Consider the following 12,168-nt stretch of genomic DNA (forward strand, 5'->3'; position numbering starts at 1 on the left):
AAGAAGAACGGGACAGTTGGGTTTAGGAAAAAAAGAATGGGACAGTTGGGTTTAGTAAAAGAAGAACGAGACAGTGGGGTCCAGGAAAACAAGAATGGGATAGTTGGGTTTAGAAAAAGAAGAACAGGATAGTTAGGTTTAGGAAAAAACGACGAGACTGTTGGGTTCAGGAAAAGAAGAACAGGACAGTTGGGTTTAGGAAACATTACACGCTGGACACGAGCTCCTGGGTGAATGTCCTGTGTTGTTTGACCCATCCACCACCTCAACCAACCTCCCTCTGCGGATTTTAGGCCTTTCACACTACTCGCTACCGTTGTCATCTTCAAGCACCGTGTAGCTGCTGCTCCCCGGTGCGTTCTACACACGCTGAAGGGTGCCTTTTGCATTGTATCTGACGTTGACAGCCACTGCCCAAGCGTCCATATTTACAAGTTCAGAGTGAGAACTGGTTGATTATATACGTATATATACAATAAGTGAAACCTTCTAGAATGTAGTAATAACCTGATAATTTAATACATCATGGAAATATCCTCACGTTTTAAGGCATACAGTCATTATGCACAAGTCTAAGTTTTAAGTCAGTGATGCACAAACTGAGAAATGCAGACTTTTCTAAATTCTATGTACATATATGGGTGAACAGGTTACTCTGTGATAATGTCCCATGTATCTGTTTTTAAATACACGATAGAACATGGTGGTGTCAACCTTAGTCGCTGCATTTTCACGCAAATGGATGCAGTTATCTCAGTGTTGATGACTCGGAAGTTATACATTTTAAACTTGAATAATAAATGATAATCCAGCCTTTTTGCACTAATTTGTTGTATTTTCCACCATTTTACGTCAAGCACAATGTCAAGTGCACCCATTACAGCCCGACTTAATGCCATTTAAAGACACCATTTCTTTAATGCACGTTAAACAACTTTTAAATGTTTGAATGTAACCCATTTTCAGTTTATATAGACTCCATTGAAACAAAATGCCTTCCAAAGTAATGTTTTTTTCAGAAAACAGTGGGAAACACAGTATAAAACAAACATTAAAATAAGCTCAATCAAACATTTTTCTAAATGTCTGTTTCAATCTAACATAAATGTATGTATGTATGTTGTGTTTTACTGAGATAATCCTTCATAACAATTAAGCAATGCAGATACTTGTGTTTACCTTCTCTGTACATCTTCATCTATTTTCCCATGGATAATTTCCATATTTAAGTGAATAAGAACATCTAACAAAAATATTTTTCCAAAAATGTCCACGCTTCATGTCCATGTGTTGGTGAAAGCTGCATCTTTTAAGCGTTTCTTGTCAGTCTTATGCATTTATGTACAAGTCAAACATTACCCGGCTTTCTGGATAATTCTATCTTTAAAGGGGAGAGGAACAAGCCAGTTTCCCACAGTCTAAGTTGTTTGAAGTGATGCAGGATGGATGCCATATGGCGATCACATAGTCTTAGATCCAGTTTACCATTGGGGAAGTTCAGCCTCTTCCATGCTCTTCCCATCCTCAGCTCCAAATCAGTCCACATACTGTTGCTGCAACAGCACAGATGAGCTCAACAAGGACAACAAGAGGCCAACAACCTACAGTGTGGTGTAGATGTAGACAAAGATGATGACCACTAAGTTGAGAATGGTCCCAATGATGCCCAACATGGCCAAGATGCTCTCCTCCTTACTTTCCTTGTCTTGGATTCCCTTTTCCTCATCAATGTGGAGAGTGTTTACCATTTTCCCTGGAAAAGTCTGCAGTTTTCGTCTCAGACCAATCTGAAGAAAGCAGATAAGAGAAAAGAGAAACCCAATCTGTGTGTTAGTTACTGCAACTGGTTAATTTGTGGTCTGAAGATGGTCTTTGCACCGTGTATAGTGGACGGCGATAATCACAACAAAACAAAAACTAAAGTTATGTTTTGGGGAGATGGTTAAAAAGGCAATACAAATAATTTAAAAAGTAATTAACAAAGTGGTATTTTTCTTCTTTAAACAACATGCTAATATGTGTTTTAAGAAAGTGCTGTGAAAGTTACATGTGTTTTTAATTATTAGAATGCATTATTATCTAAGATTGCCACATTGGTTTTATGACTGTTTTGTCAATAAATGCAAGAAATATATAGGAAACTACTCTGGCTGTGGAACAGATTAACACATTTAAGAGTCAGTGCTTGGGATGAAAGAAACAACAGCAGGGGTGTGTGATGTTCAGAGGAAGTTTTTACTGTTTCTGTGTAAAAGACAGGAACAAATGCTTCAAAACAAAGGTAGTATGTGGTAGGTGGTTTTTCTTCACTACAAATGGGAAACTGAACTATGAAAAGCACTAGAGTGGTTGAATAACGCAGGCTGGTGCAATTCCCCCAATTACTTTTCCAATAACAATTAGTAACAATTCTCTTAGAAATTTCCATTACCATTTTGACAGTGATACAAATAAAAAAAAGCTCCTGTAAGACAAATAACACAGGTTTACCACTTTAATAAACACATTCATCTCTTTTTTAGGTATTTTGAAGATGTTATAATTTTGATGTAAAAGGACTTTACTTCACATGAAAATACTATCATGTAAACATGTTTTTTATTGTTCTTTTTGAGGAAACACTTGAAGTGAAATTTGGTGACAAAATAAATTATTTTAATTATGATAACAGTGTACTTCTAAAAACAGACACTCCTCTTGATTGACATCAGACGAATAGCTCTGAGTGTAAAAAGCACTCAACTAGTCTCCATTCAGCTGTGTGACTTCATCAACTGTGATCCGACACAGGTTCTAAGTGTGCTAGCACCTATGTGGGAGTTTTCAGAAGTGTGTGTGTGTGTGTGTGTGTGTGTGTGTGTGTGTGTGTGTGTGTGTGTGTGTGTGTGTGTGTTTTGATTGGTGTAGCCTGGGGTGGAGTATTAGAAACTAGTTGTATGTTTTAGCCCGCAGGCACAGCAACTAGTGCAAGTTGGCATCCAAATACCTCTCAGGAGAAAAGCTCTCCTTTTGCGGGTCAATGGGTTTATACGCCTACTAGCAACTGTAAGGCATGTAAGCTAATGCATCCTAAAAATAAGCCTTTGAACAGGGAGCTGCCCCTCTTAGATAAAAACTTAGATACAAGGTTAACAACAGAGTTTTGACTTCCAGCAAGAGTTTACAAAAACATGTTTACATCGTGCCTTTTTGGCTGATGTACTTTATGAGAGAGGGAACTGACTTGCACTAATAAAAATAATCCTGCATAACCTTTAATCCTTTTTTGTAGTGACTCTTCATGGGCTCTCAGCTGGACCAAGAATACCCTGCTGCAATGATATCTACTATTCAGTTGCCTTGGCATCTGTATTGCTTTCTGTTTAGACACCTCATGCATCAAAAATTGTGTTGTCCACTCACAGGATCACAACTTCAAGTAAAAAAACATGACTTCCTAAAATTTAATTCTCCAGTTGTTTAATATAATTAACCTTGCAAAGATCACAGTTTTAAGGCTCATTTGCAGGCCGCTCTTTGCAATAATTGAAATTAATGTTATGTCACCTTGTTTTCCTCCCTTTTTTGTTTCTTCCGAATTGTGTTCCAGGACAGTTTGGCATATGAAAAAGGCTCTTGGCAGAAAAGGGAAATGAAACTGACTGAGCTGATCACAATAAGATAGAGTAAGTCATTCTAATAAGTTCGACAGACCAGTGCTGCATTTCAAATGTTAGATCTTGCAAGTCAAACATAGGAATCCTAAATAATTTAATAGAAGACATTCTAATTCAATTATAGAAGGATCACCGTCAAGCAATGGCTATTGTGTTTATGGATTACCTATAAGTTTACATAAAAGGCCTTTTTATTCTGTAGAAGTCAAAGGCCTTTTGTGCGGGCCTGTTAACATAAGGTTAAGAGCATGAAACTGGTTGTCCTCACTGAAAGGCTAACATCCCACATGGTGACTCTGAATGATAGCAGTGTACAATCATCAACATGTATTGTGCTCTTGATGCACATAAAAACCCCATCAGGTTCTGTTTCTGTGTTAAAGTGCGCCCTCCTTCACTGATCTGCAACAATGGGCTTTGATTGCCTCTCCTGGGGAGCACTATAAACGGAGTTTCCCTCAACATGAATGGAGATCTTTGTGTGGCGCGCTGGATGTGCCCTCATGCATGAAGATGCCTACTCGCTGCTGATATAAACAAGTGCACAGCAAAAAAAAGACAAGGGGGGAAAGAATTTGCCCAAGGATGTTGAGAGAGATGGAGGAGGACGAGCAATGGTGCAAAGTAACTAAGTACATTTACAGTACAATTTTGAAGTACTCATTTCATGCCACTTCTAATATACTACAGGAACCTGACAGTTATAGTTACAGGTTACTTTACAAATTGAGATTTTGCATGAAACAAAAATAATAAGCTTATAAAAGAGCATCAATTAATCAAAATCTTTTATTTGTCATATAAAAATTGTGCAAGATGAAATTCCAGTGAAATGCTGTCCCATCAGCTCCTTAAACTTGTGCATGATTCATCGTATAGCAGAATGTGGCCGTCAGATCAGCGCACAGGGGGAAAAAAAACACCAGGATCCGGCCAAGTCTCAGCAAAAGGACACCATAGCTACTGACATCCCGCTGGAAACTGACGCAGGCACAGAGGCCGCCCAGCTCATATTTGCTGTTCAAGATAAAACCAGTGATCCCCAATCTCTTTGGCTTGGGACTTCTTACAAAAAACATGCTGTGTCTATTTGGGGTCCCTTGTCAGATGTCTGTGTGTTGTTTCATTCAAGGTGTCCAATATTTCCCCCCAAAAAGTAGAAAAAAAACCATTTTTTTCTACTTTCCTCTCCCATGAGTCTCACCACTCCACTGAATTATCTAAGGGCTTTGTAGGTTGGCAGCCACTGGACTAAACTACCTAAATACAGTACATGCTGTAAAATGTTATTTACCTATTGATGCGTGCATAGTAACATCTCTATGTGTCACAGGGGACATTTTACTTGCAGAACAAGTACTTTTACTTTGATACTTCAACTACATTTTACTGATACGAGCACCTTTAACATAGATTAATGGTAGGATTTTAAAAGCCGGACCTTTACTTGTAATGTTGAGTTTGTTTGCATTGCCATATTGGTACTTTTAGTAGGTAAAGGATCTTGATACTTTTACCACCATGAGGAGGAGGAGGGACGGTGGTAAAGGAGGGTTAAGGCTCAGCCAAAACTTGAGTGTTGAGAAAACAGCTTTACCATAGAGTAGAGCTGTGCATCTCACAGAAAACTTCTGGATGCCTTCCTCATCCAATGTCACCAGTGTTCAACAGAGACATTTGGTTTCAAGTGGCAGCCAATGCTGGCATCCTGCGATGTGCCATGATCATTAACCACGGATAATGACTCCCTGTGTCTGTTTAACTCTCAGGATAAGCTAAGGACAGTCACTGAAATGAACTTACATAGCGTGGAATTTTAAATGAAAGGATTATTAATCCAGTCGAGATACAGTACACCGTCTCCACTTCTCCACCTCTTATTGATCAGGCATTTGACTGTGTGCTATTCCAAGGTAGGATTTAGTTATCTCAGTATCGATTCCTGTTGTCCAACAACAATTCCAACACTTCTACATTCTACACTCCCCCCCCCTGTGATTAATCTGAGCAGGTCTGTCTCTGTCAGGGCCACTCATGATTCAAATATGATGTGATGTAGCATCTGGATCAACAATTTCTCATTCAAAAAGAAAAGCATCTCCTTGAGAGTTTTTCTTTCAGAAGGCAAGAGCTCACATCTGGCTCTTCACGCGTACAGTGGCAGCCAGCAGCGTATTGGATAAAAAGAGCAGACGGAGAGACAATGAGAGAGGGACAAAAAGAGGGAGAAAAGAGTGTGATGCCATACCTGGGACAACAAATCCAGACAACCCTGTTACACCTAACAGAAGCTAACATCCCTTAGATCAGATCAGTGGAGAGTAAAACCTTTTGCCACTTGAATAATTCTGAGCATGTCAACGACTCCAGATGCTAACATAGTCTGACAGGCAGGAGTCGCTTTTGGCATTGTTATAAAATGGAATTAAAGCAAACGGCTCCCTGCCGGCACGCGCGCACACACACGTACACACACACACACACACACACACACACACACACACACACACACACACACACACACACACACACACACACACATGCACAGGTTGATGACCATCGCCCACTGACACAGACACACACAATTAGAGCATCACATACAGAAACATACTCTCTGCATATATGTAAATAAATTAGAAGAGGAAGAGAAGAAGTCATGAGATTTGAAGTAAATTTGAATGAGATACTGCCAGTAGTGAATGTGACCCATTTTCCATAACCTACTCATTGCCCTCATTGTGCTGTGAGTGAGAGGAAGTGTGACAGATCTATTTTGGATGGGAATAAGAACTGCATTTGCAGAGAACTTTTTTATTGATCAAAAAGATCCTGCTAAAGACCCCACAGAGAAGTTCAGAAATGCAGGAATTTACAGCTTGAATTGACAAATACGGCATTTCAATTTGACAACAAAAGAAGGCTTGCATATCACAAAGTATTACAAAAAAATAAAAACGTGCGTATTGTTTCCACATGAAAGTGAAGCAAGTCTTTCCAAAATCAGATTCATGGATACTTTGTTTGGAATTCATTTTAACTACATTACACTTGAGAAAACAACAGGTTGAGTCACAAATTAATTGTTCGGTATACAAAAAATTAAATAGAGACTTTCATTTAAGATTGTCCTGCTATAACTTAAGAAGCATTTAAACTTTTTAGCAACATGCAGGACAAGCAACTCCCAGAGGGCCATGTGTTTTTTTGGACAAATGCAGCTAATAGTATTTCTAAGTAAAACAAAGCATGGCAGCATTTAGCTTTTATTTGCTACCTTAATCAATAATTTATTTATAGACGACTGAGCCTAGAAATATCCCCCATTTATAAAGAATATATCATGATGCATAATGAATTCATACATGTAGCTACACACTGACGTTTAAAAATGGTGAAAGATTCATTAAGTATTAGTTTTCTTGCTCTGCACATGACGATGAGTTTATTTTATAAAAGCCCTGAGTGTGGGCTGACAGTGGTATTGTACTTTAAAGACCTACCTTGCAGAGCATCAGGAATAACATAGCATTGCTGGAGGGGGACGCCTTTCTGTAGTGCACAGACATCCCTGGCAACTAAGGTGAAAGTCGACCCCTCTCATCCTTCGGCTGTGGAGCGACAGAGGATCCAATGAGGGCAGACTCGTCTTCCAGGCAGTCCAATTTCAGGACTCTCGTTGGATGTGGTACCCTGCAGCTCTCCAGCGTCTCCTCCCCGAATTTCATCTCACTACTGGCCAAGTTCTAGCTGCCGTCACTTTCTCCTCCTCAGCCTTGTGAGAGCTGAAACTGTGCTGCCCACCTCCTCTCGGCTCCTCTTTCTCTCTCTGTTTTGTTATCCTCCCCAACTCTGTTTCTCTCTTCTCCTCCTCTTCTTCTTCTTGTCTGTGAGGAAGGATGATGTCAAGTTGAAGAATGGAGTTGATGGGCAGATGGGGGTGGCGGGGTAACAAAGCTGTTTCATGTGAACCTTTCCATCATCCTCTCTTTATTCCGCAAAGCTTTCAAAAAAAAAGATTTCAGCCTTGTCTCTTCTGCCAAGACACCCCTATCAAGCCATCTTATTAAAAGCTCATCTCCTCTATCAAACTTTTATACTGCTCAGCAATGTAAAACATGTTTAGCTGATGTTGTTGCTTTTAAATTTTCATGCTGAAATAAAAAAAAGGAAAAAAAAGGCACCCTTGCTGAAGTGGTGGAAGCCCCTGCTTGCTCTACTTGATGTGTAACCTAACACACCTTTTTCTTGCTTTTTCAGTGCTTCAGTGGCTGAGCGTGTGTCCCTAACTAACTGAGTCGAGCGTGAATGCTGGATGGATATGAGAGAGAGCAAGGGGGGGGGGGGCGCTGTGAAGGAACCCGTCGCCTCTCACTGACGCTGTCTTGGTTGCTTTCGCTCCACAGGCAAGAGGTATCCCCTGCTCCCTTTCTCCCGCGCATGTTAATGTACCCATGGTTGCTTAGCAACCGACTCGGGGGAGTAACACGTAGCCTGACGACAAGAGGCATTTGTGACAGAGGCCGGGATGAGGGGCGTGGGTCTCTTCTGGTATGTTTTTGTGAAGAATTTGTGTTTGCATGTGTGTGTGTGTGTGTGTGTGTGTGTGTGTGGTGGTGTGTGTGTGGTGTGTGTGTGACATATGTATAAATGTGTGTGTGTGTGTATGTATGTATGTATGTATGTATGTATGTATGTGTATGTATGTATGTATGTATATAATTATATATATATTATATATATATATAAATATATAATATTATATATACACATATGTAGTGGTGTGGTGTGTGTGTGTGTGTGTGTGTGTGTGTGTGTGTGTGATGTGTGTGTTCATTTAAAAAAATGCCAAGCTGACCAGCCAGGTGTGTTTCTGTGTTTGTTGTTGCATGCTCCAGTCAAAGCTGGACAACCGAAGCAAATTCCTTTTATTCAATTGAAATGGCCGTGGGCAGTTGATTCACTCATGAGGTTATGGTTAACAGTAGAAGTAAACAGTGAAGTTCAACTTTGGAGAAATTTGATTGACCAATAAAAAGCTGTCTTGACTGTGTTGACCTTTGCAGAGCCGGAGAGTCCAAAACGGAAGGAGCTATCGCAGCTCATCGGCCGTGTTGCACCGTTCACTTTACTGTCACTCATCTCTTTCAGAGTAAAACCATATCTCACAAAAAGCAATGATTTGCAGACAGTGATGAGGCAGGAGTAAATGGTACAATATGCCTTTTGAACAATTTGTTTGAATTTATGGGACCAACATTTGAGTGGATAGCTTTATTTTACCTATTTAGTCACTTTTTACTGAACAAAATGGTGTACAATGATGAACAAAATGTCAGGGAGGAGAAAACAGAGCAGTAAAGAGAAACTATAGAGAAGCTTAGAGCACTATTGTGACTGACTAGTGCTAGCCTGGCTGGCTGCGAGTTATCAGAGTTATCAGTTCAATAACTGTAAGTATTGTCACTACATCACCAAACTTCTAGAAACAAATATTTAGCAAAGATGTGCAGATTAATTTTGCAATTCAACTTCCTTGTGTGGTCCGGCCTTAAAACCCGTCTAATTTCCGAATCGAGCTGAATTTCTGCCACAAGCTGTCATTTCAGTTTGGGGGGGGGGTTCTCAGAGACTGAACAATTAAAATGTGCAGTGTGAGTTGTACACATGTAAAACATTATTTAAAATGTACAGTGTCAGCCTAGCTTAAAGTACAAGTGTGTGTACAGTATGTAAGTCAAAGAACAACTATCTGTTCTGACTGTTGTATGTGTTGAAAAAGAAAGGTATACTCGGTGTAGTTACAAGTCATGTGTGCATCAGGGTGAAAAGTTGCTTGATTGAATGTCTGTTTAATCTTTTTTACATTCTTTTCACAAACACACTCGATTTCCTCATCCTCCTCATTTACATTACAGAAGTTCCCTATCTCACCCTCGAAAATATGACACATCAGTGGTAGCGACTGGAGCACGTAATGGATGGATTGATCAAACGTAAATAACCTCAGGGACATTTACTGTGACACCGGGACGAACCCTCCCATGAGTTAACTGTCCCGTCCCCGTCTCGGTCCTCTCCCTCCAATTCTGTGTTCTCACTTCACCTCTGCCAGAGGGAAGGACACTTTCAGTGTTTGAACTGCAGCAGAGAGACTTATCTCTCTGTCTTTTAGAAGAAATGACTCACCCTTTCTCATTTAAAGAAAAAAGCTGTTTCACTACTTGAATATTTATAGTTGTTCATCAATTCACAATTGGGCCTTTGGCTTTCTACAAGGGACATCTCTTTTCAGTAAAGAGGACAGAATAAATGCTGCATCTTAATATTTTTGGTATGACTTTTGGGGTTCCAGCTTGCTTGGGTTTTCGTTATCACGGTGAAGTGTGACAGTGACAGTGAAGATGTTTTAGCATCATTGTGTTTCTTTCAGCATTTTCCATTTCCCTGATTCTTGAAGAAATGTTACTAAAAGTAGTCAGATGTCATACTTAGATGGAGAGTGATAAGGTTTTTATTTCAGCAATGCTGGTGAAAATTCTGAATCTAAGATTGTGAAATTAAATAAAACAGTTTGGATTTACATTTCCCTTTGAACAATATTTCCTTATATGGATGGGTTCAGTTGGAAATGGAAATGTTTACAATGTGAAACAGCTACCAACAAATTAGTTTAGGTTTGATGGTGCTTTGCGCATGAAATGACCTGGAATGGACAGCAATAAAAATGGAAATGTAAAGAAAACCTTCCCTCCAAACTGAAACCACCAGTGTGCATAATTTTATTGCCGACTTCCCATCTCTCTCTGCCTCAAGATTAACTAACTTGGACTGTTGCTGCCTGCATGAGCATTTAGAACAATTAATCAGGGTCTCCATTGAATTTGTTCTTGTCAGCTGGTACCCACATCACAAAGTGTTTCTTCTACTGCATTGTGATCATCCTTTGGCTAACATCAATTCCTATTCAAACAAGCCAACATCAGTCTCAGGACAAGCTCAGGCACTTGTATACTGACTGAATGAATGAATTGGTTTCAATGTTCTATCAGAACAGAACACACATACAGGTACATTTGGCAGAGGGTATTACTGAAATATCTTCCATGTAAAATAATGATAAATGAGCACAGATGGGATGTCAGTTATCTAAATTTACTTACTTACTAATTTATTTCACAGTATAAGCTACTCCAGCACACCATGCGATAGATCTAAGGACGTAACGGCCTTGTTGCAAATTAGTGTGAGAGAATGTCTCATCCACATGAACTCCAGGTATTAATGTTTTGTTTGAGATTCAAGGGTAAAGCTAATGGAATCTGAGTGTCTTCACAATTCAAATTAGTGGAGAAGTAATCAGCAATTAATGCCTCTGGTTTTCCTCATTACATGTGCTCTGTTTAGTGTTTGTATTCACTTGTTCAAGCCGTGCTTTATAATTTGTCCTTCCGAAAACGCAGCTCAGTAATGCCACCTCATTAATTATTGAGAAGTCAGAGAGTCATGCCCTTTACAAACAAAGTTTACAACAAACACTGCGCTCAACACACTGGATGTCGGCATCAAGGGCCCGGATGTCTGCTGATTTCAGAAAAAGTGTAGTCCGCTAAACCTTTGTTTAATGGCATCAAGAAACCTTGAAGAAACATCAAACACTGTCTGAAGGTCTGAGAAACCACAAAGTGTTGGTCTTGAAAGAAAGCTGCCAAAAAATCTCCACAGGACTTCAATCTCCGCACAGGCATTTTTTTCTTTTTTGGTGGGGTAGACAGACATGGCTAAAGGTCCAGGGTATCCTAAGAATAATTGTATAAGGCAAAGGATTAAGCCAGTGTCACGGCTGCCATTAATCCTAATTAGCAGAGAACATGACAGGAGCATATGGGTGTCCTCCAGTCAGAGAGCCAGACGGCTGCTCTTCCAATCCTGTTCCTGTCACTAATAGAGATGCCAAGGCATGGGAAATAAAAATTCAAACTCAAGATGTTTTATTCCTTCATTCTCTCTGGGAAAGATGGATGGGTGATAAGCAGAAGGTGGACAATGTAAAAGCATTCCTGTTGATCCTGTAGTAGTGTGTGGGCTTAAGAATCTAAAACAACAAGAAAAGCCATTAAAGATTGATTTGAAAGTTGTATGTTTTTTTCTGCTTCGGTGCTCAGGTGGCTTAAAGTCTGATAACATGAAAAAACACTTGACCTACAGAAAAAGCTAAATCACTTAGAAATAGTTGTAGTAATGCTTTTAGGCTTGATGGGTTAAAGCCTGCTGCGGGCCAACATAAGACTTGGCTTCCTATTGGTATTTTCATTCAGTTATTTCATTTTGGAGATTCATAATTAAATAAGATACTATATGTTCATTGAATGTCTAATTTGGCCCCTGCTTCAAGATTTTAGCAGTCTTCCACATATGGCTTTGAACTGGATGGAGATTTATGTATTCCATTTGACATGATGAAGGGAAGATGAATTAGTGCTCATATTGTAATTAGGAATGTAACATTCAAAAT

The 12,168-nt window shown here is 39.6% G+C and overlaps 1 long non-coding RNA gene across 1 annotated transcript in view; it reads right to left on the reverse strand.

Annotated features, from left to right (window-relative positions):
- LOC116670585 (uncharacterized) overlaps positions 1 to 7,971 on the reverse strand; it is a 9,049-nt gene extending 1,078 nt beyond the window's left edge. The window contains exons 1-2 of the long non-coding RNA XR_004327059.1: positions 7,157 to 7,971; positions 1 to 1,787 (exon numbers count right to left, since the gene is read on the reverse strand). The exon at positions 1 to 1,787 is cut by the window's left edge and continues 1,078 nt beyond it. This is a non-coding gene — a long non-coding RNA (uncharacterized LOC116670585). The remainder of the gene's footprint in view (positions 1,788 to 7,156) is intronic.
- Between the last annotated feature and the right edge of the window lie 4,197 nt (positions 7,972 to 12,168).

This window comes from Etheostoma spectabile, chromosome 20 (genome assembly GCF_008692095.1).
Source record: "Etheostoma spectabile isolate EspeVRDwgs_2016 chromosome 20, UIUC_Espe_1.0, whole genome shotgun sequence".
In the NCBI taxonomy this organism is placed as follows: domain Eukaryota; kingdom Metazoa; phylum Chordata; class Actinopteri; order Perciformes; family Percidae; genus Etheostoma; species Etheostoma spectabile.